Source organism: Natator depressus, chromosome 1 (genome assembly GCF_965152275.1).
Source record: "Natator depressus isolate rNatDep1 chromosome 1, rNatDep2.hap1, whole genome shotgun sequence".
Taxonomy (NCBI): Eukaryota; Metazoa; Chordata; order Testudines; family Cheloniidae; genus Natator; species Natator depressus.
In genome coordinates this window covers 131,382,560-131,410,217 of record NC_134234.1, presented here as the reverse complement: position 1 = coordinate 131,410,217, position 27,658 = coordinate 131,382,560, and the positions used below count along the sequence as shown (strand labels likewise).

The 27,658-nt window shown below is 41.1% G+C and overlaps 1 protein-coding gene and 1 long non-coding RNA gene across 7 annotated transcripts in view; one reads left to right on the top strand and one right to left on the bottom strand.

Moving 5' to 3' along the window:
• Positions 1-27,658, top strand: part of MID1 (midline 1) — a 324,140-nt gene that overhangs the window by 125,839 nt on the left and 170,643 nt on the right. The window contains exon 1 of one of the 6 annotated variants that reach the window (XM_074966571.1): positions 9,233-9,503. The exons of the other annotated variants lie outside the window; for them this stretch is intronic. The gene's annotated coding sequence lies outside the window, so the exon portion shown is untranslated. Of the gene's footprint in view, positions 1-9,232; positions 9,504-27,658 lie in introns of those variants that run through there. 6 annotated transcript variants of the gene reach the window in all.
• LOC141995427 (uncharacterized) lies at positions 843-27,065 on the bottom strand. Its single transcript, XR_012641321.1, has 4 exons — positions 26,889-27,065; positions 11,057-11,110; positions 8,519-8,585; positions 843-943 (listed from the first exon to the last, which is right to left on the bottom strand). It is a non-coding gene; the product is annotated as an uncharacterized LOC141995427 (long non-coding RNA).

Below are 27,658 nucleotides of genomic sequence, written 5' to 3'. Positions count from 1 at the left end.
TCATCCCACAAGACAGTACTTCAGCCCATTCCACTGTAGCCTGCTCCTTTTCCACTAGTTTAGGAACTGCACAAGATGGGTGGATGGCTGTCACGTGGAGCTCCCAAGCTGCACAGGAGCCCTTGAGCAAATGCTAAGGAGCTACGTTTGAAATGATAATTTCTTCTGAGGTTTTCATCCAAATATGAGTTTCCTTCTTTTTTTTTAAATTTTAACTGAATGTGAGATGCAATAGTTTTATGTTTTCACTAGGGCTATGTATTTAGAACTAAGTCTATACAATCAAGTGGTATGATTCTGTGATTCTAAATGGTTTCATAATCAGTGGACATGGCTGCACAATTCAGTGCAACTCTGCTGCACAACTTGAGAGATTTTGATGCATAGTTTAGGTCTATGCCATGCAGTACAAAGCTCCCGGACCTTAATCTCATAAAGTAGACATCTCATTGCTCACAAGTCAATGGGAGATTTGGGTGCACAAGGTATGCAGGGGCAATAGGATCACTGCTTTATACCAGCTGAGTGGGTGGAAAGAGGCCTTTATCTAAATGAGAATTAGGCCCCTACAATTTAGTTATAGTTATGGAAAGAGAGAGAGGGAGTAGTAAAAAAAAAAAAAAAAGCCTGTTGAAGAAGGTATTAAAAAATGTGACAGTATGTGAGAGAAAGGGTGGCCACAAACATTAAAAATTGCATACAATGGCATACGGGGCATAGGCTAAACTACCCTCATGGTGAAATATAATGTAGCAGGCATTTCTGTGCTTCTCTTTTACTGCTGTCGGTGAATAGTGTTTGTACCTGACGGGTGTGCAGTGTAGGCAGGAATTTGAACATCTGGGTGTTCCAGCAAAGAAACACAAGCAGTCATGAAGGGTGTTGCACACCTGTCCGTTTCTGTAACTTTGGATAGTGAAATGTCGGAAGCTGATTGAATGAACTGGGGAAAAAAGAGAAGCATTAACGAAAGCACACTGATATAGCCTTTGTTTTGTGCCTGCCTTCATATTGCACAAGCACTACCTATATCAGCCTTCACACTTTTAACTTACTGGAATGGCACAAAAATAATGGCACTTCACATAAAAATATCATAGTTTCACAAATCAATAGTTCAGTCTTTTTTATGGGTGTGGCTTAAAAAAAGAAAAAGAAAACAATCAGAAAATCTGAATGTAAAACAGCATTGCCAGAAACCTAGGGAAGTACATTATCTTTGTAGCCACTGTCTTTTATTACCAGCAGCATTTAACAAAAAAGAGAAGCCTACAGAGGAAACACATCTGGAAATGTGTCCTAAATAAAGTAAAAATTCTTTTGGGAAGTGGTAAGCCTATACTATATGTCTGTAATTAAAAGAAATGAGGTATGGTTGCTCATAAAAAACATCTGAAAACAGTTTAAAGGTTAAAAAGAGGGCTCCCTGGCATAGATAGAAGGGTAAGAACTGAACAGACCAACTCACTCCTCGCAGGGTGGTGCTCACTGTCAGACAACTTAAAAGTGCAATTTAATGTTTCAACTTATTCCTTACTTAGCTGGCATGTAGATAAATAATTTTAAGTACTAAACAATGCCACTAACAAGAAGAAAAATAGCATTCGTGTGATAGGGAAGACTCTGAAATTGTTTCTTTCTTATTCATAATAGTGTATGACTAATGTTTAGAGACATCAGTCCATGTCCTTGTGGGTTACTTCATTAAATCCTTAAGGCCCGTTCTGTTTTCATCTAAGGCTTCTGTTTTTCCTCTTCTACAAAGCAAGAACAAGGATGCTTTCTGCTGGGTTTCCCTAAAAAACATATTGGGTAATCAGCTCCGAGAGTCACGGATGACAGTAACTGAAGCAAATTCAGGGGTACTGCAGTTATATGGGACTGGCTTTGATGTAGGGTTGCTAACCCTCCAGATTAATCTTTAATTAAAAATTATGTAATGTGATGAAACCTCCAGGAATATATCCAACCAGACTTGACAACCTTACTTCAATGGCAAATCTGAAGTGCTGTCCTGACAATTACAAACATCAGAAATTTATTTAAGCCAGATCCTGAGGCATTTATTCAGATAATCTCTCATTGATCAGCAAAATCTAAGGACTTCTAGATTTTTGTCCATTGTATTTTTGCACAGACTTGATCATGCTAATATGACACCAAAACAGTCATATTAACAGGTTCCCTATTTAGCTAAATGTTTAGCCCAGCTCTGTGTCTGTGTGTGTGTGTGTGTGTGTGATCCTTACTTTTTAATTGAAGTAAAAAGACATCAGTCCTTTTGACTATAAGGGGGGAATTTAAGTGTATTAGAGCATCATGATAAAAAGCTCCGAGCAACAGTGGAAATATCTAATCTGGAGTGTCTTGATACTTAAAGATATTGGACTCCATCAGTAATTTTTTATCTTCTCATTTTGGAAATATTTTGGAAAATATTTGCATATTTAACTATATATGGGCCAGCTTGTGTAAATTAACATAGTTTCATTGATTTCAGTAGAACTATGTTGATTAAACCCATGAAGGATTTGACCCATATGGTTTATTTCTATATTTATTAGTGGTTACTGGAAAAATTCAATGAAATATAAGAATGGAATTCTGCACATTTTTGGGAGGGTGATTCCCTCCCCCCCTATTTTCAGGTCAACTTTAATATTTATACTTTTAAAACTCTATGTATTTTTCTTATCAATGCCATGTTCTTGGGATATTTTTGGCTCCCTACAAGCTTTTAGGTCAAGTATTTTATGATGTTTCTTTTGGAGGTTATTTATGTATTCTGTTTTTGTTGTTGCCACTTGAGAATTAAAGAGAGTATTTTGTATTCTGGACATCCCAATCTTCCTCTGGATGTTGGTTTAAAAATCACTGAGGAAAGGGCATATAAAACCTGCTTGTGGAGAATTGAAACCACGTTAGTTTGGGTGTGAAAAGTAGCGCTGTCTGCCTGAAATGTGAGGGATTAGGTGATTACTCATTTGTGAAAAATAATGGGCCTTTATTGCCCTAAATTATTTATATCTAAAATCAAAGGCAATCTGTTTGTGATAGACTTCACATCTCGAGATGATGATGATTGTTTGTAGTATCAATCTTAACGGTCCGTTTTCAAGCTTGGCTTTTTTTTTTGTTTTTTAAAACATGTGCTGGGTCAAATTCATACCTGGTGTCAGCATAGCTGGTGCAACTCTATTACTCCATTCTGATGAAGGACCAGATCCTGGGGCGAGGCCTGGCTGTATCTGGCGCAGCTCAGGGTGGGGACAGAGTGTGCCCCTTATCTTGGGGCTGGCTAGGTTACTTTAATGTATAGTCACTTCCCTTGGCCCAAAGGGGCCATAAAGGCAGCTGGCAATCAGATGGTTGTAAAGAGGCCCTGGTTCCATCTGCATTGCCCTGGCCCCACACCCTATGCCATTAGCAGGTAGCAGCTCTGTGCCATCTGAGAATTGCTCTATGCCAGAACAATTGTTCAGCAGCTGAGGAAGCCAGCTATAGAACAGCTTTGTACCTGTTCCACCAGTTCAAATCCACCCGGTGTACTGGAAAATTGGACCTGAGTTTGGATCAAATTGTATGTACTGGGAAACAAAATAAGCTGTCATAGACCAGATACTTTATATGAAGTATTAGGCATGCTAAAAATAAGGTCACATACAAACATCTGGCCACAGTGTGGCTGAATCAGATTTTTTTCATGTGACATTTGGCAAACAAATTAGTTTGATTATATAAGATAACAGTGTGCTCCCTTCCTTTCAAAGTATATAACTTTCAATCTAACACCACAGAACTAGCCTCCGTCAGATCACAGTAATCAGGGCTGATTTGTCTATTATCCCAAAAAAGTAACTGCCTCAACAAGCCTGCTCTTACTGCTGTACAGTAACTCTCAGCCTGCCAAGGCCCAAATGTATGACCTTGGCCTGTACATTGGGCACAAAAAAGAGTCACAACAGAATAGCTAAGGAAGGAAACTGAGAAGATGTGAGATTAATTTATAGAATGTATGTTGTTTCCATAGTTTAGTTTTAAGACTTAGCATAGCTGATGTCAGTAATTATGGATTCACTAGTGACTCAATACGTAAGACAGTGTTTCCACTTTAAGTGCAAACTGTTTCTCATGCAGGAAGTCTCTGCTCTGATAATTTGTTTTGGAAAGTATGAGGGTAATTAGGGCAGGGTTAACTGGATAAGCCATTTTGAGATCTGAGACTTAGAACAATTTTTATGAAGTGAAAAACCAACACAGTTTCAACCTATTTTCCCCTCCCCTCATAACTTTACAAGTCTTGTTATAAAAACTTTGAACTTGTCTTTTGCACTAATTCTCATTAGCCTAACCCCCAGTACTACTGAAATCAGTTGGAGTTTGCCAGAAATGGGATTTGTCCCAATGAAAAATAATGCATAGCCTGTTTTTACCAACTTGCAGTGCAAATATGTTTCATGATTAGGGACTGATGTTTCATACATAATATATACAGTACAGACCCGTTTACGCGCAAATCCGCTTAACGCGCGGTAGCGCCATGCCTGCCAGTGCTACCTATTTAACACGCGAGACTCGTTAACACACGGTACAGGTACTTGCTATGTAGCGCTACAGATTTGCTCACTAACTCACTGACAAATATCGACAGGAAGTGCGGAGTGGAAACATGTTACCGACATTGGTAAAGATGTCTCACGCATGCTTAGTCATTGTCACGCTAGAGAGATGTAGAAAGATATATATATATATATAGTAGTTATATAGTAATATATATACACTACATTAGAAAATTTTAACCATACGCCTGATATAATGGCAGAGGGCAAGCGTCAGCGTTCCTACACCGTAGAAGAAAAGCTAGCTGCAATAGATCAAGTAAATAGCAGAGAAACCCAGGTCAAAGTTTCAAAAGATATTGGGATTGCCGAATCTACTCTCCGAGGCTGGCTAAAAAACAAATCTAAACTGAATGGCTTTGTACAAAATATCGATTCTGCCACAGGGCTTAAGTGAAAACGTGTGCGCTATTCAGCAAACCCACAACAGACAAAGCCATGCGCATGGGGTTTGCTCAGGAAAGGCTGAAAGGAATGCCGCTAAGTGAGCCAATTCTTCAAGCCCAAGCGACAAAATTTGGGAATTTAACAGGGGATGAATCATTCCAAGCCAGCAAGGGGTTTATAAGTCGTTTTAAAAAGCATCATGGCATAGCGCAGGTATCTATTTCTGGAGAAAGCTGATCAGCCGATCAATCGGCCGCGAACGCGTTTCATCTGTGGGCGAATGACAGACTTCATAAGAAAGAAAAAAAAATACGAGCCAGAAAGAGCAGAAAATAATGGTGTTTTTTTCTAAGTGAATCATAGACACTTTTTTCAGCATGGCCCTCTTAACTCACGGTCCGTTAACACACGGTTGTGACGGCTTGACTCCCGACATCTGCGCGTAAACGGGTCTGTACTGTATATAATAACTTTGGGGAGAGGTCTATTGAATGTTGTTAATGCTAGTCCACCTGATTACACTAGAAAGTGACTCTCCAGCCCTTATTGTTGGTGAAGACAGCTTTTAAAATGTAAACCCATGAGTAGGTTAGTACACTTGTAATCAGGGGCGGCTCTACCAATTTTGCCGCCCCAAGCAGTCGCTGCTGAATTGCTGCCGCTCCCAGAAGAGCGGCGGAGCTGCCACTGAATTGCCACCGCGGGACACGGACTGCCGCCCCATTCTGAATGCCACCCCAAGCACCTGCTTGGAAAGCTGGTGCCTGGAGCCAACCCTGCTTGTAATAATTTTTCTTTCAAAGAGACATCTTCACAATCATCTTCAGAAAAATGTCAGGCCCCCAGCCGAGCTTGCATATTCAGAGAAACACCTCTTCCCCGTGCTGCTTGGTGAGAAGGTATGAGAAAGCAGTTCTACCACGCCCAAGGAACCAAGCTATTGAGCCTTCTCCTCCTCCTCCTTGCAGCAGCCTCATGTCATCTGCAGAGGCAAGAGGGGCTAGATTTTAAATGCTTCTTCCTCCAGCAGTGGAATCTTCTTTCACTTCCCTGAAGCTGGTAAAATTGCTGTCTGTCCTCTCTGTTTCAGAGATGGAAGCAAAATAGTCCTCCAGGAGGGGCAGGGAATGACATCACCCTTTCACCGATCCACATGGCAGTGACACTTCCTCAACCTCTCAGTCATATTGTTTTATCCTTAGGGTTAGGGGCCTAGCGGCAAAGTAAATTGAAATCTGGACCCAAACCCTGATCTTTTCAAAATTGTCCAGAGTTTTAGGGTGTCCAGAGCCAAGATTTTATGTCAGGCTCATCTCTCTTGATCTTCTGTCTTTTGCGAGACTTGGAATAGGAACCTCTCCAGCCCCCTTATGTGAGTGCAGAATATCAGAACAGCCAACTTGTCAAAAATCCACCCTGCACTTGAGTATCCCAGGTGATTGCACTGTGTATTGACAGTTATGGACTAATCACAAACCACGCTCCTTGAATATGGAAAGTTAATTGAACAGGTGATAAAATGCTGACCAGGTGAGATATTTAGATTACCTGAGTAAAATGTTTCCCCACAACATGCATCCTTATCTCTTTGGAATGATTCGTTAGTAACACCATACAGGTATTGGTTTTCAGCAAATAGGGCCATATCAATTTTTGATGCCATAATCCGCTGATTAGTCATGAAGATAAAACCTGTATCTTGTGAGAAAATATATGGATTGCCAGTCACTGTGTGTGGCATTTTAACAGATGCAAACTTCTAGAAGTCTTCGTCACCTTTCCTCATCCTTTCAACATAGGAGTTTCTACTGTATCTGTTGTTGTGTGAGAGCCCCACTGAAATGCTGGAGGTGGCTCTTAGGACTCCCTTGTTAAAATTCTGACACCAAATTGAAGAGAGTGTAGGGTGATTCCCCAGCCTTTGGTAAATTTTGCCTCTCTCTGGCTACTGCTCAATCACCCTTAGCACAGCAGACTGATCTCTGGGGCTCAAATTACTTCAGAAGAGCATTTTTTTTCTTTTAGAATGCATCATATTAAACCAAAGTCCATGTTTTTAAAAGTATTTAGGTGTTGTGGTGTTCAGCATTGTAATGCCTACCTGATTTAGGAGATTGTCTCATTTTCAAAAGTTATCTAGGCATTTAGGAGCCTAAATCACTGTCAATGGGAGTTTTGGCTCCTCTGTGACTAAATCTCTTTGGGAAATTATACTTACACGCCGTAATCAGTTAGACATTGCAATGCTGAGTGCAGCAATGCCTAAATACCTTTGAAAGTCTGGGCCCAAGTATCAGGCAAAAATGTTCCCAGGGAGGATTCTCCTAGGCTTATCTACAGTAAAAAGTCTTCACATACCATATACATTTCAAATTACATTATCTGAACCCTAAGCTAGGGATATAGATATTTTTCAGGAACAATGTATACACATTTCTTTCAAAGTGCACTTAACGCACCATTCTACCCTGCAGCCACTTAGAGCTGCTCCAGCAGTGGAAAGAGTCCCTAAAAACCTCTGTAGCTGGCCAGAGGATCATTAAGTCATCCCCTCTGGCCCAGTGTAGATATCATGGTTGGGGTTTTCCTTATGCCTCTATTCACGACAGCCATGTTGGCCCGTTAAGGCCGCAAGTGACAGCAGCCTGAATTCTTTAACTGAAGTGTGAGGACCATACCAGTGTACAGCCTGGCCAGGGTCAAGAGAGTGGAAAGGTGTCTGAGTGTGGAAAGGTACCCTGAGCTGTGCAGCGTATTCTTTGACTGCAGCAGAGAATCTGGGCCAGTATGGTATTACTTCCTTTCTCAGCTGTGCGTATGAGAAAAAGCTTTTAAATAGCGAAGCAAAGGAATAGATTCCCCAATCCTTCACTCCCATTGCTACAACATACACAGCCACGGTACACGGAGCTTATCACAGGCCAAAAGAAAACACATTTTAAGAACCCCTTTACTGAACTATTGGCATCACATCACTGTGACACCTTATTCTGCAGTTCAGTGCAAAAGATTCCTGGAGCTGAAAGGAATTTTCTGGGTAGTGACTACTGCTTGCCTCGATAGAAACAGCCATTGCTGTAGCAAATCCATGACCATGGGACTTTTCTTCAGGCATCAGATTTGCCTGATTGTCCCTTGAGATCAAAAGACAGATTTCCATTTAGAGTGGAACAGAGGAACTAGCAAGCTTCTAAACTCATCTTAAGTTTGAGGCTGGGAAGGAGGGGTGAGAGAGGCGAGGGGGGAGAGGTGAGAGGGTTAGGGACTCGAGGAGGCAGGTGTGAGTGTATAATTCTGTAGATCTCCTCCTTTTCTTGGCTTAAAAATGGTGTAAGTCCAAGCAGCAGCCACACGTTACACAGAGCTCCTTTTTAAAAGAAAGCCACTAAGGGACAGATTATGTGTGTTGTGCAACTAAAAACAGGTCCTATTGGACAAAGCAAAAAGGCTCCACCAGTTGTATTTTATAATCTGGATATTTTCTTGACATTCAAAATAGGGTACAATACTACCTTAGGTTTGGAACCTGTATGCAAGAATGATTTTTTCCCCCACGAGGAAAGACAGGAATCACCCTCCCTAAGGAGAAAAATGAAAGTAAAATGTTATGGAGAGGGTTATACATTTACTAGTGAGACAAATGAGGGTTTATCACAGAACATTTTGTAATTTCTATAGCTTTGTTTGCACATGTTCATATGTTTCTGTTCCTCAGAGCACACATATACTTGGTATATATGTAAATTAGACATAGCATGTTTTTCCCTCTTTACTTCTTATGTTTTATGCATTTTAATCTGGTTTTATGCATTTTAAACTTCAAAAACAAATGTTTCTTAAATTGATAGTGACATATGTGGTTCTAAATAGAAGGGTGTTACTACACCTTACAGTTTTTTTGTTAAGTATTTGGGCAACTCTCCAATATTTGGGTAGTTTTTACTGGGTATTTAAATTTCAAGTTTTTTTTTTTTTTTTAAATCTCAGGAGCCTGTTAAACTTTGAGCGGACCCAGAGCAGTAAAATAAGAATGAAAATAATCTCTTATGCCACAAATTGACTTCCCTCTTTGTAGCCTTAGACACTGTTTCCAGCTGCTTTCAGTCTGTTAAATCCTTGAAAGCTTTCCTAATCCTCATGTAGGCAGTCTTTCTGTTATACCCCCCTCCCCTTTCTGCTGATTGGTGAGGCTATTTCATGGCCTAATTCAGCCAACTACTACGTATCTGAGCCGTGATTTGAAATAAGAGCAAGGCAGACAGTTGCCTCCCTACTCCTGACTTTTAATAGGCTAGAGGAAAGGTTGCGAAACTTGACATTGTCTTAGGAAGAGTCCCGACAGCAAAAGATAAAGGAAAATGAGAGAGAGAGAAACTTAGCAGCTTGTTTATACGGAGACTGCTGATGGATTTTTGTTTTTACTTTGAAATTACACTGTAAATTTGAATTCAGATTGTTTCCTGCTGGATGGATAATGGAATTCTAAACATGAGGCAGGTAAGGAACATGCTGCAAAGCATTTAGAGATCTGTAAAGGAGGGAGCAAAGGGGGGAAAGTTGGGTTGGTCTGTAAATATTTACTTTGTTGGACTAGATAGCATTTGCAGAAACCTTTGCCGAGTTTAGATTTTTAGCCTGAAGATCCTTTATAAATAAATAGAAATTAACCAAGGGTTTTTACTTTCAGTTTGATCTTATTGCTAGTAAGTGATGTTATGCAATTCATTGTTTGATTCAATTTTATAAAGGGCATGAAAGCTGTTTGTAGGATATGTAAATCAATTCCAATTTGCCATGGCTTAAATATATTGTGTAGACTTTCTCACAACCTTGTTTGTGACATGTAGAGTAAGAATGTGTTTTATAACTGTAGAAGTGTGTGTGAGTGATTAAACATGCACAGCAACTCACATACAATTGCCAATACTTTAATTTTTCAGTTGCTTTAAAATATAATAGTCTCAAGCAGTTTTCTGTTTTCAAAAAAAGTACTGTAACACTGCAGAAAAGAGCCTAGAAAACCAATGATTATTCAAATACGATCACTTTTTTAAAATCTTGCTATGAATGGACAAAAGCAGCTGTTTTCTTATTCACAAAGTTGAAGGTCACAATGGGATAACAATTTGATACTACACTGTCTGTAGTTTTGCAATTAAAATATGCAGTTAGAAGAACACAGAGTACAGAGCACTGGCAGATGTAAATCTCAACCTTAAAGCAGAGCTCGGCTCTGAATTAAAGACCCTGGCAAATCAACATCTTAAAATCAATACTTTGTTTTATGGATAGCCACTGTATGAAAGTCAGGCTCTGAGAAAAATGTTCTTGTTTCTTTGTGAGAGTCATAGTCTATTCAGGCAGCTTTCTGAAATCAGTAGGACTTGGGGTAAGGTGGGGGAGGAGGTAGTGGGGAAAGGAGGGTAGAAGCAGGGGTAGAGTTTGCACCTGCAGTGGAAATGGAGCATTTGTTTTTTTTTCAACCACTTTTTGAAAACAAGATGAAAGCACTCATGTATTTTAGACCATTTTGCCATATGTGGAGGAAAAGCAGTTTTTGCGATTGGGCAAAAATCTGCTTTTTACCTTTTTAAAGACTGTTGGGGGGGGAGGGGAAATCTTGTCACAGTGGAGTGCAAATGGAAACTAAAGTTTACATACTGCATTGCTTGGGTTCAAATTAGTTCTTTATCTGTGAGATCAGCAGAATGCTTTGTCACCACAAAAAAGAACCTTTGTAAAGGGAGGTGTCAGAGAGGATCAGAAGAAAGTTGGGATATGTCAGAGGCTAAGAAAATACAAAACAAACATTGCTAAAGATCGATGAATGTTGCCTATCTGGGATGCTTCTATTTGAAGCATAAGGTTGTAAAGTGTGTGTGTGTGTAAGAAAAGGAAAATAAACCAGGAGAGGAGAAGAGGAAAAAGGGGAGTGGGAGCTAGTGAGAAAATAAACAGCACTAAAGTTCTTCAATGACTCCCCAGTAAAAGGAAAAGAGGAGGGGCAGATTTAGCATTAGAATAGTTTTGACTCATTATATAATACCCACCTCCATCCAACAGAAGTTCTCCTCTTTCCACTTCCTCTATGACAGCAGTATCTCCTGGGAAGTTGCATACATGAAGTTGAGAATATAGGCCCGATTCTTCCCTCACAGCAGTTTTACATTGCTGCAGCCCCATTAATTTTAATGGAGTTACTCCTGGTTTTTCCCCTCTGTACATGAGAGAAGAACTAGATCCAATAAGGCAGACCCTTGACTGTTATACATTGTCATAGCTTCATAATGGAGCAACTACAGCAGGTGAAGATCTGCCCGTGTGTTTAGACACACATTTTTGTGCAAGCTTTCCCAACCAACTTGGTTGACCTCACTTATGCCATATGCACAATTCTGAAGTTGCCACTGGATTTCAGTGGTGTTTGTGTGTGAGAAGTATTTCAGTTTGGCAGAGAATCTATGTTTACTACTAGTTCTTGCTGAACAAAAGCCAGTGATCTAATAGTCTAGAGCTGAAGAGACTAATCGTGCGTATGTTGACAGAGCTCAAACAGCCTCTTTGCATCTTTAAAATGGTAATTGGAGAGCTTGATAAGCCTGCAAATTGTACCGTCCTTCGGTCATCACAAATAAGAAAGCAAAATATTCAGGAACTGAAGTGCCATGAAATTGGTTAGAAATCATGAGATGGTTAGAAATCACTTCTGATTTTATTTGAAAATTTCTGAAGAGGAGGCGTCCTCAGGAAAAGATGTGCCTTTTATATCTGCCAGCCAATTTGTTGTCATAATCCTAGTATGGTTTGGATTTGCAGGGTTAACTATCAAACAAATCTGGTGTCATCGCATTCAAATGAAATCATATATTGTGCTGATGAATGATCTGGCCCACAGGCAGCATATAGCTACTGAACAATAGTGCACAGGCTCAGAAAAGTGCAATGAAGCTAACTATCCTAGCCGAAAAGCAGAAATTACCCATAGAAATGTAATATGCTGCCTGTTGGGCTGATAGGATTCAACCTGCTTTACAACTGTGCCAGGCCCACAGTCCCTAGCGGGACATCGTTGGTTGGTGGTATGGAATGCTGTGCTGAGAGTCATAAAAGAGACATGTAAAAAGAAGTAGCCTTTCATTAGGAGGTAATTTAAAACCTCAGCAAGAGCTGTGACGGTCTCTGTTTTGTCTGATATAAATAATAACTCCACTGAAACCTCTATAATGAAATTGTGACGTTTCCATACAACTGCTGTGTACATCACATCTTTCAAAGCACCTTGGTAATTCTGAAGCTGGAAAATTTCAGGCCTCTAGTCAAAAGTACGTCCCTAGGAAGTGGAACTGTGTCGTTTAAGAGGGTCTAACCTGGGGTTGGCAAACTTTTTGGCCCAAGGGCCACATCAGGGTACAACACTGTTGGGAAGGCTGCGCCTACCCAAACAGCCTGACCCCCCAGCCCCTGACTGCCCAGCTCAGAACGCTCCACCCATATCCAACCCCCCCGCTCCTTGTCCCCTGACCACTGCCGCCCCCCCCCCCCGGGACCCTCCCATCCAATCCCCCCTGTTCCCCGTCTCCCCCCCACTCCCTGAACCTCTCCCCTATCCAACCCCCCGGCCCCTTTACCATGCCGCTCAGAGCAGCATGTTTGGAGCCGCACCACCCAGCCGGAGCCAGACATGCTGTCCTGCATGAGCGCGCAGCTCCACCGCCCAGAGTGCTGCCTGCCTGGCGGCATGGCTGAGGGGGAGAGGAGACAGTGGGGAAGGAGCCAAGGGTTAGCCTCTGGACCAGGAGCTCAGGGGCCGGGCAGGACGGTCCCACGGACAAGATGTGACCCACGGGCTGTAGTTTGCCCACCTCTGGTCTAACATGACAGCCAAATATATACCAGGAAACAAATCTTCAGCTTCACTATGGATACTGAAATTTCCATCTACTAAAACTCTGACCAGCTCACTACTTGGGTAAAAGGGATCAAAAGAATCAAAAAAATCTCAAAGATCAGAAGTTTAGATAAGAACACAGATGTGTCAGAGATCTAAGATTTATTGAGGCCAGTGTGGCTGGGTGCAGTTTGCTTGTCTGTATTCTTGGTATTTACTTTAAAACTGGAGAGGGCAGTGTGGTATCTGTTTTAGGTTCCCCAAATGGATCTCAGAAACTAGGTAATCAATTAATTTTTAATAATCAAACCCATTTTTTCCCACAACAAATAATATCCTCAAACATACTAACACCATAATGCAGCACATAGGAATTCTGTGAAAGCAGATTTAGGGCTTTATTTTCCACTCACTCAAGTCAATGGCACTATTCCCATTGATTTTGATCAGGGCAGGACTGGGCTCACAGTCCTATAAAAGGGTCCTATTAGACATGCAATTTGCTAATGGATCATTAAGAACCTAATTAAAAGTGAAGATAAAATCTGTAAGGCACAGAGGCCATTTCAGCTCTTATTTGTCATAGCTAGAGTCATAGCTTTTATAGTATATGATTCATAGAGTGCATACATGCTGGATAGAATTTTAGTCGATAACACATGTAAAACATAAAATCATCCCTCTTCCATACAGATGTTTAGCTTTTTAGCATGTGGTTTCTATTTCCTACTTTCTTTAGTGCACCTTTTTAATTCTTAATTTATTCCTTGCTAAGAAATCTATATCCTTGTCCTGAAATATTGTAATCATAAGACTTGCTTTAGGAAATGCTGCTTAGAGTTTTTTTTTTTTCCAGGGGCTGTCTTGTCTAGAATGAGAATTTATCTCTGAGAATTCTGTTTGGTGTGTGTCATATCTAATAAAGAAAACAAGTGTATGGAATCTGTGGGCTGAGAGTATATCAGTTAATTAGTGGCTGGACATTACCCGGTAGGAAGTCTGGCAAAGTTTGTGTGTGTGTTGTCTGCTTTCTTTGATCATTTGTGTGGTAAATAGACATGCAGAGTAACTATGGCAACATGTGCTGTAGGTTTGTGGGAACAGAGGGGATTCAATCACTGGACAAAGGATAGTTTGTTAGGATAGGTTATGATTAGAAAAAGGTGGCACCGAATAGGACATTTAAAAACATAACAAATTTGAGTTTTTCACAACTTGGAAAACAACATTAGCTTCTGTAGCTATGAAAAATCCTGCCATGTTTGAGGGTACTGGTGGAGAGGGGAAACAGAAATAAATTAGAGTATAAAATAGTGCTATTTGATTATTGTGCAGTATATGCCTTTTGTAAAACTGCATTTGTTTGAACCAAATGTACATATTAGTGTTTTTTAAAAATAAACCCTTAAATATTTAAACCTCATCAGTGGTTTGTGTATTAAGGCTGGAATACTGGCCTTCTGCAGTGTCTAATATCTTTGTACAACTTGTGATCAAAAGATACAGTACCTATTTCAGTTACCTACCTGTAGAGGTCAGACTTGAAGTTCACAAAAACTTTACATGATAGAATTTAAACCAGAGTTAAGAGTAAACATTTCAGGGCAGACATAGCCACTTCCTTATTAACTTTAAACTGAATTACTTGATCTTAGTTTATAAATAGCATATTATATTAAATATATACACGCACACACACACACACTCTATGGATGTGCATAACCAGCTTGGAATAAATAAAAATGGAGCCTTCTCCCCCATCTTGAAAGGAACCAAACCTAAACCTTTTATTAGGTTCTAAAATATTTAGATGTGTATCTCTCTCACTAATCCCCTTCTACCTTTGATACATCTCAGGTTCTCAGAATGTCTGGCATTCTCTGCTGGGCTGGCTGCTGACTTCCAATCTAACAAATTCCAGGGTTTCTGTGGGATCAAGGGTGGGGGCAATGCATTCTGGACCCCTTCTAACATGAAGAAGCCTTTGAGCTCAGTAAAAATAGTGCCAGACCTTAGAATCCATCAACAGAATAGCACCAAAGGTAAGGGGTCTGCTGGAGGGTGGGTCAGGGATACACTTTGGGACTGAGGAATTAGTAAATGCTCAGGGGACTTGTTGGAGTCCGGGAGAAGAATCGGATGGGCGGGGAGGCAGAAACAAATGTAAGGGGACTTTTGTCCCCTTACTAACTCAGTGGGGTTTTTTCAGAAGGCTAGCTCCCAGTACTAAAAGTAAGGGGAAGGATCAATGGGAAATCAGGGTAAAGGAAGGGGGAGCGAAGACTCAGATCCTTTCGCTAACCCACTTCACCAGGGTAGCGTATAAGCCAGGAAAGTTCCCCACAATAGTGGGCCTTTTCCCCTGCTTACACTAGTAAGGGAGAAAGAAAAGGGACACACAAAAATGTGGATAAAGGTTCAAATAAGCATCAGAACTTCCAGGGCTTATTTGAACTGAACTTCCAAACCTTTAAGGTTTCCTATACGGTAGTCTACCTTTTGCTGCACCGTTTTTCTGTACATTTGTGCTATTTCGTGCTTATACTGTTTCTGCAGGTTATAAAGAGTTATTGCACATCACTTGAGAGCTCAAGCCTGTAATATGAAATCGACCCTGTATGGAACTTAAAAGGCACCAAAACGGTTTGAGGAAGCAGAGTTTGATCTGATGTTTATAATAAAAATAGTTCTTAATGTTTCAAAGTGATACGTCATAGATATATTTATTATACTATCTTATGGGGATATGGGTGGAAAGATATGTTCCAGCTTTTTTGATTGCACAACACTTTAAGGTGTGTTTATTTGGCCCTGCAATATGATTAGATTTTTCTTGTAACATGTTTAGGTCTAAAAACACTTTGAAAAGTACTAAAAAGATTAAGAGAAAGCTAAGGCTCTACTCCTGGCCCAGTGGGACAGTGACTGAGAAGACACAATAGGTTTGGTATCAATTTTTATTGTAACAAAAATGGACTGTAATGACATTTTGCCACAATAATACATTTGTAAGTTATTTAGTTGTATTAAGATTTTATTACTGCTGAAAGGAGTTGGTACTTGATAGTCCACTACTTTATTTTTTGGGAAAGAAGGATTAATTTTTTGCATTTCTATAAGAGGCCTGACAATTGCACCTGGGCACCTAACTCTTGGTGTCACGTTGCATGTGTGCTATAAGAAAGTTATGTATTCATCTTGTCAATGTCACTTCAGGCTCAGCCAGAGCAGCTGCTGTGGAGCTGAATTCCTTCTCTCTTGCCATCCCAGCATCTGAATTCAGAGTTTCTGTTAAATTCCCATACTTGACTGGCTCCAGAAGGGAAAAATGGCCAGTGAAAGTTTCTCAGGTGGCGTTGCATGGAACTACCAGTATAGCACCAAGCTGACTCTCACAATTCCAATAGGATAATTCACATGTGTAAAGTTCTTCACATCTGCAAGTGTAGCCCTTCTGCCACATGCCGCTGTCAGCAATGAGGACTGGGTTAAATCTGTGTAGAATAAAAAAACACTGTGGCTCTAGCTCCCACCCAGAGGCGTGTTCCTACTTCTGGATCTGGAAAATAGAACCGCCGTGGTCATCTTGGCAGCTGATTCTTCCCCACTGAAAAACACTCAGGAATCCTTGGGAATATGGAACCACAAATACTTTAATTTTTGGTGGGGGTGGGAAAGTAAAAAAAACAAATTAAAACAAGTGTGAGACGCTAGCCACATAGATATCTATATACAGGAAGGTAAGCAAAACCCAATCAATGGGTCAGGAGTATGGTGTCAGGCGTATGGCCGGTTCCACAGATGCAATGTATTATTTGACAAGCTGGTTGATGTTTGGAAGTGTTACCCATGAAGCAATCCCCATCTGCCAGAACCCCATTCATGGGTCCAGTTAGAGTAGTAATCAGGGGGACATCAAAGGTTGGCTCCCCTGTGCCTGTCAGCTCAAGTCTACAGAAGTCTGCACCACTGGGTCCTGCAATGTGGAACTACCTGATCCACTGATATCAGCGGTGGTGAAGTTAGTCCTGTTCCACAGGGCTCCTCCAGGCATGGGTGAAGTCTGCTCTGTAGAGTCTCTTTGGTAGGCAAGCACTTTTTTCTCTAGGAAGCTTTGGAATGCTACCTGCTTAACTATATCACTTAATTCTGCACCTTGACTATTGACTAACTCCCAAACTCTGTGTCAAAATTCTCAAAGTGTGTTTTGATCCTGAGCCTGGTCCACTGAAGTAGCAGAGGATTAGGCCCTGTGACATTTTATTGGTGAGACTCAGTGATGCATAGCATTTAATTAGTTGCCCAGTTGGTGTAAGGGGGTGTGGTTGGAAATGATTCTGACATGCAAAATCTGATGTGTTCTTTAAATGTTGTATTTAGGGCTACTTCTCTTCAGGTTTTTGGTACTAAAACGTAAGTGTTGTTCCAGTTGTATACCAAGTCAAACCCACACCCTATGCCTCTTGGTATGGGCTGACATGGTGAGCGGAGTACAATATAATCATGCAGTGACAAAGTTACAGTGGAGAAGTTACTTATATCCTTGTCAGAACATTTTCTGACATTTGTTGTCAGCTGCAATATTATATTAGAATACATCTTAATCTTTTGTAAGGGGAACAGAATCACATCTTTACTTGTACATTAATGACAATTTTGCTTAGGGGAATTAGTATAAATCTTGTAATTAGATTAGGAAAAGAGGTGAAAAGCACTGACTTCCTGTCCTCATTAAGTTGACTTTTAAATATTGGGGGGAGGGGAGTAGAAGCACCACATAATAGGACCTGCTCCTGCATACACTTAACCATGTAAAGTAACATGTGTTTTTCTGTAGGGCTGTCAAGTGCAGTTAATCATGTGTTAACTCTAATTGGGATTAATCACTGTTAAACAGAATACCAATTGAAATGTATTAAATATATTTGGATATGTTTTTAAATACATTAATATATTTCTATTACAACACAAAGTATACAGTGCTCACTTTATTACTAATATTTACACTATAAAAACTATAAGTGTTTCAATTCACTGCGTACAAGTGCTGTAGTGCAATCTCTATCATGAAAGAGACTTACAAATGTAGATTTTTGTTGTTGTTACATAACTGCATTCAAAAACAAAACCATGTAAAACTTTAGAGCCTACAAGTCCACTCAGGCCTACTTCTTGTTCAGCCAATCACTAAGACAAACAAGTTTGTTTACATTTATGGGTGATAGTGCTTCCTGCTTCTTATTTACAATGTCACCTGAAAGTGAGAACAGGAGTTCGCATATCACTTTTGTAGCTGGTGTTGCAAGGTATTTATGTACCAGACGGGGCATAAGAATGTTTAGCCTTTCAAGCTTCGGCCACCATTCCAGAGGACATTCTTCCATCAGTAGAGTTGATGACTCATTAGAGTAATGCATTAAATAAACTTGTGACTGAACTCTTTGGGGGAGAATTGTATGTTTCCTGTTCTGTTTTACCGCATTCTGCCATATTTCATGTTATCGCAGTCTTGGATGATGACCCAACACATGGTTTTTTTAAGAACGCTTTCAGAGAGGAGTTGACAAAACACAAAGGAGGCACCAATGTGAGATTTCTAAAAATAGCTACTGCTCTTGAACAAAGGGCTAAGAATCTGAAGTGCCTTCCAAGATCTGAGAGGGACGAGGTGTGGAGCATGTTTTCAGAAGTCTTAAAAGAGCAACACTCACATGTGGAAACTACAGAACCCAAACCACCAAAAAAGAAAAATCAACCTTCTACTGGTGGCATCTGACTCAGATGATGAAAATGAGCATGCATCAGTCTGCTCTGCTTTGGATAGTTATTGAGCAGAACCCGTCAGCATTGATGCATGTCCTTTGTAATGGTGGTTGAAACATGAAGAGACATACGAATCTTTAGTGCATCTGGCACGTAAATATCTTATGCCAGCTACAACAGTGCCATGAGAACACCTGTTCTCACTTTCAGATGGTGACATTGTAAACAGGTAGTATTATCGCCCATAAATGTAAACAAACTTGTTTGTCTGAGGAATTGGCTGAACAAGAAGGAGGTCTGTGTGGACTTGTAGGCTCTAAAGTTTTACATGGTTTTGTTTTTGAGTGCAGTTTTTTTGGTATATAATTCTATATTTGTAAGTTCAACTTTCATGGTAGCGTTTGCATTATTGTACTTGTATCTCTTTACAGTGCAAATATTTGTAATATAAATGAGCACTGTACACTTTGTATTGTGTTGTAATTGAAATACATTTGAAAGTGCAGAAAACATCCAAAAAATTTAAATGCTATTCTTTAATAGCACAATTGTGCAATTAATCAATTTTTTAAATTGCTTGACAGCCCTAATTTTCTGATTAGTTTCTTTCAGACTACTTACGTGAATAAAGCTATGGATGTGCTTAAAACATTTGCTAGATTGAGCCATAATACTGTAAAGTTAGTAATATAATAAGCAGAATCACTTGATGTTTAAATAAAATGGTCCAGATCCTATGCCGGTATAAATTGGCAGTTTCCACTGAAGTCAATGGAGCTTTGAGGAGTTACATCACATGAGGATCAGGCCCAGTGTTTTAGGGGAGAATGCTAAATTCTGCTAATTAGGCAAGCAGGAAAAGTTTAGAAAATGAACCCATTTGCCTGTCTTCCTTCTTTCCCAAATTTTTTGCAGAACATAGATCCAGAAAAATTGAGATTCAGAATTTACCTTTTCAAACAAAAGGTAACATTAACATTTTTTAAATGAAATGTTTCATTTCAGTTTACTGATCTAAAATGTTTCATTTTGAGCCCGTTAAATACTAAACTGTATTCCCCTAGTAGCATATTACCTCATGGGAGATGTAGTTCAGGCACCTGATGTTCCCTTTCTCCTGTAGAGGCTAGGCTCCATGGCTGGACTACATCCCCCATAATGTTCCCACAGTCATGTGACTCATGATGCACTAAGTAGTTTAGTCAGGGAAATCCATATTTCATTATAGTCCTCAAGGGAGCCTGGCCAACAGAGAATGGGGTCTGAACTGCAAACCCTCATAAAGCAATGCTCTGATGGGAAATTCAGTTTAATGTTTTGCCAAACTCTCTTTTGAAATGAAATGTTTCAGCTCAAAACAAAATATTCCAATTCAAGCTGACCTGACCAGAAATGAAAAATTTCAATTTGATTTCCCAATAGAAAAATGAAAATTCTCAGCAAAATTACCAACCATCTCTAGATCAAGAATATCCAGAGTTGTCCAAAAATTTTGGAATTATTATAACTCATGCTTCAGATCATAAGCCTGTTTCTATTAGAGACCAGGAGGAGACCTACAGTGGAGGTCAGATTATTCTACATCCGCATGTTGCAAAGTTCTTATACCTTCCTCTGAAGCATCTGGTGCTGGCCACTGTCAGCGACAGGATAGTGAACTAAATGGTCCTCGTCTGATCCAGTCTGGCAATTTCTAGGTTTGACAGAGGCCTGTTGGCCAAGGGTCCCCGGTCTTTTGCAAACAACTCTCACCAGACCTAACACTTATTATACCAAACACACATCTCGCAGGCTATTTATCCATAAAGAGTAACATGTAAAGGTACCTACAAAGAGCTTATAAATAGTCAAGATTCATAATCATTAAGATATGCACTCGGGTAATATTTAAGGAATAGGCTTTATGGACTTTGAGTAAGAGTTAGTTACCAATGGATGTTACCAGTATGTCTTGATGATGGTCCATTCAAGCAGGAGTATGCTGTCACCCCTCCTTGGTTAGCCAGTGATGTAAAGCAAGGCTCAATGATCTAGCCTTGCTCCATCCCAAGACTATTGATGGAAACCATCAAAGACAACAGCAAACAATGAAAATCACTTGAGGTGAAAAAGGGCATAAAAAGGGCGGGGGATTTCCATGTCTGAGTAGAGGCAAAAGACTGATTCCATATATTAGAGTGCAGAGAAGCCTCCTTAGTGAAAGGATGCAGATAGGCTATCATGGAAGAATTGGGTTCTGGTTTCTGTGAAGACAGCCAACTCTGCAACAAACTGACCAGTTGAGAGAGAACCTATGTTAGGAAAGGTATTGATACATGTAGACCCAGGTTTGTTTTATTATTTTGTATTGTAAATGTTTCCACCATTCTCTTGTTTCTAGTTAAATCTCCACTCTTTTTTAAAATAAACCTACTCTCGTTTTATTATGCTCACAGAGGAACTGTGATTTAAGGTAAAACTGGGCAGAGGATCTGGAATTTCTGTGAGTAGTTAGTGTCAAGGGCTGGAGATCACAGGGGAATGATTCAAAGGGACTCAGGGAATGGGGTGCACCTATTATTAACCTGCATGGCAAAGATAGGGCTGGCATGTAGGGTTGCCAACCCTTCAGGATTGTCCTGGAGTCTCCAGGAATTAAAGATAATGTTTAATTCAAGATTGTCATGTGATGAAGCCTCCAGGAATACATCCAACCAAAACTGGCAACCCTACTGGCATGGCCGAGAGAAGAGTCCTTTGAGTAGCATGGGTTTAGGGAGCTAACACCTCACTGAGTCCAGTGAGGCTACCTGTTGCTATAGGGAGGGGATAACAAGGTGACACTCAGTCCTGGGAACCCAGAGAACTGTTGCATTCTGTTCCAAACTTTCTCAGGTAAAACTGCAAATGGAGACTTCGGTAACAAGGATCAGACTTGTATTTTGGTTGAGACTAATGTGCTATGCTGCAATATAGCAAGTAAAGGCAGAAATGTAAGATTTAATTTTCTGAAAAAAAATGCAGTTAAACCAGCAAGTTCCCCATGTCCCCTGAAAAATGAAATTTGCGCTGCAAAACTGCAAGACAGTGTCAAGAGAACAAAGGCAGGGCTACTTTGGGAGAAATGTGGAGATAGCAGGATTCTTGTCATTTTCAGCATGCTGTCTGGGTAAAGAATTGGGACAGGAAAACAAAATGGCAAAGGGTGGAAGGAAATCAAGTTGCATGTATGTGCCCCAGTCACTTCCATGCACAAATCTGCACCTGTGGTCTGGCATGATATATCAGGATCAAAATCAATGCAGTTTGCTTAATCAAATAAATTAGCTTTGCAGTCCCTTTTTAGAAACTAATAAAATGCACTGAATAGAGCAACTGGTAGAGATTAATATATTTTGATGCAGATACCCCCTTTAACAATGCCCTGTGAAACCAGTGGCTCTAAAGAGTTAATGGTTCTTCTTTTCTGATTGGATAAAGAAAATAGTGCAGTTAGGTAAGGATTCCTAACTGGGAGTTAAACAGTTCAAAAGTGCACTATATTGTTTTGGTCTAATTAACACAACATAGTGATAAGACATTAAAGCAGAGTGACAACACTATACATTGATAACGGAGGACGTTAATGCCTGCAGACACAGCCTACATTGTAAAAATCTGGGAAAAAATGCTTATTATGTTAGATAGGTCAATGTGGCTTGACCTAGTTTTGCTTTGCTGCCTGGAAATTATGTCAGTATTAGTTATGTCATCCCGTTGCTTGAACAATTTAACATCCTTTTTGCATTGCAGTGTCCTGCTAGTACTTGATATATATTTACTTATTCTCTACCAGGATCCTACAGGCTAATAATTGTAGAGATCTGCATTTGACAAAGCAAACTAACCGAACACCACCACACCCCAAAACTGGCTCTTTTTGATATGCCCTTTGTGTGGTAAGGAGGGTTTTTTGTGTCAATAAATAGCAACCTATAAAATCCTAAGGCATCTCTTCTCCCCTTGATGTAAATGTATAACTCGCGTTAAGGTTACGGAGTGAAGAACAACTAGGCCTCATGTTGCCCCTACACAGCTTTATTTATGGAAATATATTTTTAGTTTTGTGATAATTAGCTGTTTGCCTTTATCATTGTATAGAGCTTACTGAGTTCTTGTGAATAAGCAGATTTCCTCCCCCCGCGAAATGGATGAGATCATAGGAAATCACTTGTAATTCATCTAGAGAAAATTTTGCTCAGCATTGAAGATAAAACTTGGATTTCCCTAAATATTCATGTTTTGTCTTCACATTTATTTTTTTTTCAGTGTCAGGGCTGGGCCATTCAATCTGCCCTGAGTTCAAGGGTGATTGTTAGCGTTGTGTATTTGGTTGTTGTGGTAATAGCTAAAACTGCTGCCCCCAAGGATACAACAGTTAGTGCCTCAGGAGCAGGCTAAGGAATGAAATGTGTCTCTTCTTCCTCCCTGCTCCAGTGAGGAAATTACTTCCTCCTCTGCACCAGTTCATCTCTGCTAGCTCCTGTGTTAAGGTGGTGAAGCTGTGGCTCCACCTACTCCTCAATTCTGCCCGCCCACTCACCAGCCACCTGCACAGGTGGGGGAGTAGTGGCCCTGGAGAGTTAACTGTGCCCCTCTCCCTGCCTTCACCTTCTTGTGGCCTCTTAAGCCTCTGCATGTTCTTGTCAGGGCAAGTCATATTCTGGCTTTGTGTAGCATTTCTACATATCCAGGAAAGAGTTTTGAATCCTAATCTTGCTCCCGTTGGAATCAAAGGGGAGAGGCTTTTGGCTAGTGCCTCTGGACCCAGTGATGCAGGCATGTGAATAATAATCATGGGACTACTTAGGTGGGTGAATTTACACACAAATGCAAATAGTTGAACACTCACACCCTCTTGCAGGAGCAGGGGGCGTAGGCCTTTTATCATCTTTTAAAATTTTTAACATGAATGATATGAAATAGTCCTCAGGGTTTGAATGTGGCCTTGTTCCTCTCAGTGTTAAAATATTCTAATGTGGAAAGAGCTGTATAATTTCTCCACCCTTTCTTCACAAATAAATGTAATCTTCAAAAGGTCCTGGTGCTCAGATTTTCAGTTCAAGTAAAATTGCTTTCTAAAGTCCTTGAATGTGCATCAGATGTAAATGCTCTTATACCCCTCATTATCAAGCTTAATTGGAACAAAAGCCTGATAAGATTCTGCCTTCAAAGATGGCTCATCAATACTTCTGAAAGGTGAAGAAATGGCTGGAGCTAGAAGTCTAGTATTGCTAGAGCAGTATAAGCACATGCAGTGCCTCATATGTTACCGTAGATGACCATGGCAATCTGCAAGTAAATGGAAAGAGAAGATCCCTGCTCCTTGGAGTTTACAATCTAAAACAGATCAAGAACACAATAGCAGGTCATGATGGGGAAAATCCAAATGATTTAAAACTGATCAAAGAAAAATCTCTTTACGCTGCTGTTAATTAGCCTGTGGAACTCACTTGCCACAAAATATCATTAGGAACAAGAATTTAGCTGGATTAAAATTTCAATTAGCTATTTATATGGATAAGACTATCCACAGATATACTAGCAAAGAAAAGCACTTATTAGGGGTCTCTGTCTTCATGCTTCAGGACATAAATCAACCAACAGCTGTCTGAGGTTAAGAAACTTTCCCCCCACAGTAGGTTATTTTAGAGTTGCCCATTGCAGGGTTTTACAGTTTCTGTTTCTATGGAATGATACTAAAAATAAATCCTCCTCCTACATTTTGAGGGTAAGGTAGATTCCTCACTGAGAGCAGATCTTTTGAGCTGATTTGTTTCCCCATGTGTTTTGTGGGAAGAGATGACTGGGCATGGACCAGAATACTAGCCATTGAAATAGAGAAGAAAAAAAGATGGAAGTTCAAACTGTTGTAGAGACCAAACAACAAGAGTTAGCAACACCTGGATATAGGAAGAAAAGAGGAATCAAATATGACACCAAGCTTGAGCTTTGTGTTGGGGGAGAATATTGGAGTTAACAGAGAAAGAGAAGGGAAAGTTTATGAAGAAATGTAAGATTTTATTTTAGCTGTTGAGTCTGAGTGCGTAGTGGGATATCCAGACACAGAGAGACAGCCAGTGCTGCTTTTTTGGGGGTCAGGATTGCCCTCCAATGGCAATCCAATCTCAATGGTTGTGCATCCTAGCCTATGTGTAGCTGTCTGAGAAGTTACATTGCTCAAAAAAAAAAAAAAGTTACAATACATTTTGCCAATTCCCTCCCACCTCCCCAAAAGTTAATTGCAAATTTTCATACTAATTTCTAAAGAAAAATTTTGACCAGCCTCACTGAGGCGTTTTTTTAACTGTTCCTCCTACTAGATAGTAGTGTGCAGAGCAGGCTGACTTAAGGCTCTTCCCTCCTCCTCCCCCCACCTCAGTCTTTCTATGCCTTCAGACACCAGAGCAGACACCAAGGGAGGAGGTGGAAAGAAAACACTAGCCCCTTTACTATCTGTGCACTGTGTCTACACTGCAGCACAGTTACCAACTCTGTGGGTGGCACGTGAACTGCCAGGTGGGGGAGGCTAGCCCTCAGTCCCGCCCTTTCCGCCTGATGCCCCACCCGAGCCCCACCAACCCCTTGCGGCCACTGGGCCCTGCTTAGCTCCCCCACCCCCCCCAAAGCACCAGGAGGGTGGGTGGCGCAGGGAGACTGGAGCCGCACACAGAGCAGGAAGCAGGAGGGAGGACCTGGGAGTGGAGCACGAACAGGGCTATGTCTGGCTGTTTGGGGCGGCACAGCCTCCCCCAACCTATGGTACTCACTGCCCATGACCAATTGCCCATTTTTTTGGCATAATTTTTACTGTGTTGGCAATAGGAAGGAGATTCTGAGAGTCACCACGATAGAGCTGTAGTTAGAGCTATGAAAGAGGACTGTTACCTAGGGATAGTATGCAGAAGGAAGAACCCTGAGAGAAGCCAACAAGAGGAGAAGATAACAAGTGGGGCAAAAATGGAAAGAAAAGAGGAGAACTAGGTAATCATGGGATGATCACAAGGAAGGAGAATAGACCCAGGAGTCCAAGGATAAGATTTTCCAGAGTGACTAATGATTTTTAGGTGCCTCCAGTTTTGGGTTTTGCTCATCTTGAAGCTTTGAAGGGGTCAGATTTTCAGAGGATGGGTGTAGAGCAATTTCTGAAAATCAGGCCTTTTTAAAAGTGTCTCAAGTCAGGCAGCTAAAATAATTTATGAAATTCTTGAACCATGTGTGCTTGAAAAAGTATCGGATCAACAATGAGAATAGGTTTTTAGGCATTACATAATTATAGGTTGTCTTGGTAAGTATAGAGTGAGTAGAACATGAAGAGCAGAACAATACTGAAGGAGTCTGAGGAGAAAAAGCTGAAGAAGTAGGAGTAGATGGCAAACAAAGAGCCTGGTGGCAAAGAGGAGGAAGAAAATGGGGTAATAGTTGGAGAAGCAAGTAGGTTTGAGGCAGGAATTTTTAAAACAGGGATTCAAAGAAGGTGTCATGGGCAGCATTCCCTCTAATTTTTCACCACTCGTGCAGAATGAATCTTGCTCTGTGCACCAATATGGAGGTGATGTGCGAGGGAGGGGGCTCAGCATAGGGCTGAGGGTTTGGGTGTGAAGGCTCTGGCTGGGGCAAGGGCTCTGGGGATGAGGTGTTTGGGATGTGTGGGGGGCTCAGGGCTGAGGCAGAGGGTTGGAGTGCAGGGGTGAGGGCTGTAGAGTGGGGCCAGGGATGAGGGGCTCAGGCAGAAGGTTGGGGTGCAGGGCCAGGCTCTGGCTGGGGGTGCAGGCTCTGGGGTGGAACCAGGGATGAGAAGTTTGCAGTGCAGGCAGGCTGCCCCAGGGCTGGGGCCAGAGGACTCCCCCACAGCTCTCTTCCCACCAGCAGCACAGAGCTCCAGAAGAGGGGGAGAGGCCCACAGCAGCCCTGGATGCTCCAACTTGCTCCCCTTCCCAGTTCCCAACCACCCCTAGCCTGCTACACAGCCCTTTACAGCCTGCTGCAAGGCTGCACAGCTTAGAGGGAACTTAGGTCACAGGGCCAGTACACCCCATGAAAAGTGGGGTGGGCCTGCAGTTAAAGCCAATGGGGCTTCCCTGGACTGCAGGGAAGTGCAGCCCAACGGCCAGAGTCAATGGGGCTCCCCTGGACAGTCAGTGAGGAATCCACCCACAACACACCCACTTCTGCCAGGACCCTGGCTCATCCTTCCCTGGGCTACATCCTACCATGACTCCTGCAGCTGAAGTCAGTGTCTTTGCAGTCTCTGGACTCCTCAGGTGGTAACCGCAATCTCCTTAGGTCATCCACAAGTGCCTGGGCCTCAGCATCGCCTACTCTGGCTATCTGGGATCCTGACTGCTACTCAGCTGGCACTGGCAAGGTGCATCCTTCCTCCTCAGCAGTGAGCCCAGACTGAGCTAGGCTGCTCGTTTTTATACTGCAGCAGCAGTTGGAGCATGCCCAGCAGGGGTCATGGCTTCTGCTGCTAAGAGCGCTGCTTTAATCTCTTCCGCTCCAGTGTGGGGCCAGTACACGCTGTCACAGAAGGCCTCACAAAAGAAGTACTGAAAAAAGTCATTGCTAACTTCATACACTTCTCCATTAATATGTGTGCCTTAACCCTGCTTCAGTCTGTGAGTGGCATAATGATCAAAGGTGATTTATCTCAAATAAATCCTCTGGTACCCTGGTTTTGATTCTCATGTTTATTATATAAATCAAAGAAAAAGTACATTTTTTTTAGTATGTAGTTTTGAGTTTAGCTTATCTAAAACTCACTAAAAAAGTTTTTCTCCGAGTATCAAATCCCAAGGGGATTTTTCTATAATTTGAGGAATTTTGTACATTCTCTCTCATCAAGCTTTTTACTGATAGCTGTAAGCTTGATAATAAAACCAGATATAAATAATCAATTTAGAAACCAAATGGGAAAAAAGTTTAATTTTTTTTAAAAAGAGTGAAGCAAAATTTAAAGGGATGTTGTCAACTTAAGAGA